This window comes from Chiloscyllium plagiosum, unplaced genomic scaffold, assembly GCF_037043375.1.
Source record: "Chiloscyllium plagiosum isolate Xiang-an unplaced genomic scaffold, Cpla_swu_hap1 HiC_scaffold_45, whole genome shotgun sequence".
In the NCBI taxonomy this organism is placed as follows: domain Eukaryota; kingdom Metazoa; phylum Chordata; class Chondrichthyes; order Orectolobiformes; family Hemiscylliidae; genus Chiloscyllium; species Chiloscyllium plagiosum.
Genome location: NW_028270183.1, coordinates 48383363 through 48385815, shown reverse-complemented (window position 1 = coordinate 48385815; position 2453 = coordinate 48383363).

Sequence of the window (2453 nt, the reverse complement as noted above, 5' to 3'; positions counted from 1 at the left end):
CACCCCCTCTCTCTCACCCCCTCTTTCTCACCTCTTCTCTCTCATCCCCTCTCTCTCTCACCCCTTCTCTCTCACCCCTCGCTTTCACCCTCTCTCAGCCTGTCTCTCTCTCACCCCCTCTCTCTTTCACACCCGCTCTCTCTTCCACCCCGATTTCTCTCACACAAGCTCTCTAACTCACCCCCTCTCTCTCACTCACCCCTCTTTCTCTCTCACCCCCTCTCTCTCACATCCTCTCTGTCTCCTACCCGTCCATTTCTTACCCCTCTCTCTCTCACCTCTCTCTCACACCCTCTCTCTCCCACCCCTTCTCTCTCACCCCTTCTCTCTCACTCCCTCTCTCACTCTCCCTTCCCTCTCACACACCTCTCTCTCATCCTCTGTCTCTCACTCCTCTCTCTCTTACCCCACTCTCTCTCACCCCTCTCTCTTACACCCCTCTCTCTGTCACACCCCTCTGTCTCACCCCTCTCACTCTCTCGTACCTCTCTCTCTCATCCCCCTCTCCCACCCCCTCTCTCTCACCCCCTTTCTGTTACACCCCATCTCTCTCACCTGCTCTCTCTTTACACTCACTCTCTCTCTTTCTCACTTACACTCTCTATCTTTTTCACTCACTCTCTCTCTTTCTCACTCCCTCTCTCTCTCTCACCCCTTCTCTCTCAACTCCTCTCTCTCTCCCGCCCTCTCTCTCCCCTCTCTGCCCCACTGTCACTCACCCCCTTTCTCTTTCTCACCCGCTCTCTCCCACAACCCAATCTTTCTCAACCTCCCTCTCTGTCTCACCCTCTCACCCTTATCCCTCTTTCCCCCTCTCTCTTACCCCCTCTCTCTCACGCCTCTCTCTCAACTTCTCTCTCACCCTCTTTTTCTCTGCCTGTCTCTCTCTCACCCCTCTCTCTTCCTCACCCGCTCTCCCTTCCACTCCGATCTCTCTCTCACTCCCCCTCTCTCACCACTCTCTCTCTCTCACCCCTCTGTCTCTCACCCCTCTCTGTCTCACCACTCTCTCTCTCACCCCTCTCTCTCTCACACCCCCTCTCTTTCACACCCCCTCTCTCTCACACCCCCTCTCTCTCACACCCCTCTCTCTCGCCCCTCTCTCTCTCTCACACCCCCTCTTTCACACCCCCTCTCTCTCACACCCCTCTCTCTCTCACCCTCTCTCTCTCTCACACCCCTCTCTCTCACCCCTCTCTCTCTCACCCCCCTCTCTCAGCCCTCTCTCTCTCTCAGCCTCCTCCCTCACTCCCCAGTCTCTCCCACCCTGATCTCTCTCATACACCTTCTCACATGCATCTCTCTCTCACCCTCTCTCTCTCCCACCCCTCTCTCTCTCTTTCCCCTATCTCTATCTCACCCCCTCTCTCTCAGGCCCTGTCTCTCTCAGCCCCTCTCTCTCTTTCACCCTCTCTCTCTCTCTTACCTCCCTCTCACCCTCTCTCTCTCACCCTCTATCTCTCATCTTTGTCTCTCTAACTCAGCCTGTCTCTCTCTCACCCCGTCTCTTTCTCACCCACTCTCTCTTCCACCCCGATCTCTCTCTCACACCCTTTCTCTCTCCCTCACCCCTCTCTCCCTCACCCTTCCCTCCCTCTCACCCCCTCTCTCTCACCCCCTCTCTCTCATCTCCTCTCTCTCATCCCCTCTCTCTCACCCCTTCTCTCTCACCCCTCTCTTTCACCCTCTCTCTCTCAGCCTGTCTCTCTCTCACCCCCTCTCTCTTTCACACCCGCTCTCTCTTCCACCCCGATTTCTCTCACACAAGCTCTCTAACTCACCCCTCTCTCTCTCACTCACCCCTCTCTCTCTCTCACCCTTCTCTCTCTCCCCCTCTCTCTCACATCCTCCTCTCCCTCGCCCTCTCTCACTCCTACGGCTCTCTCTTTTAGCCCTCTCTCTCTCTCTCTCACATCTCTCTCTCACCCTCTCTCTCACCCCCTCTCTCTCACATCCTCTCTCACCCTCTCTCTCTCCTACCCGTCCATTTCTTACCCCTCTCTCTCTCACCTCTCTCTCTCTCACCCCTTCTCTCTCACCCCTTCTCTCTCACTCCCACTCTTTCAGCCCCTCTCTCTCACTCTCCCTTCCCTCTCACACACCTCTCTCTCATCCTCTGTCTCTCACTCCTCTCTCTTACCACTCTCTCTCTCACCCCCGTCTCTCTCTTATCCCTCTCTCTTACCCCTCTCTCTCACACCGCTCCTCTCTCTCACACCGCTTCTCTCTCTCACCCTCTCCCTCTCACCCCCTCTCTCTCTCAACCCCTGTCTCTCACCCCTCGCGCCCTCACCCCCTCTCTCCCCACCCCCTCTCTCAGCCTCTTTTCTCTCTCAGCCCGTTCACTCTCTCACCCCTCTCTCCCTCACCCCCTCTCTCTCAGCCCCCTTTCTCTCAGCCCCCTTTCTCTCTCACACCATGCTCTCTCTCTCATCTCACCCCTCTCTCAAACC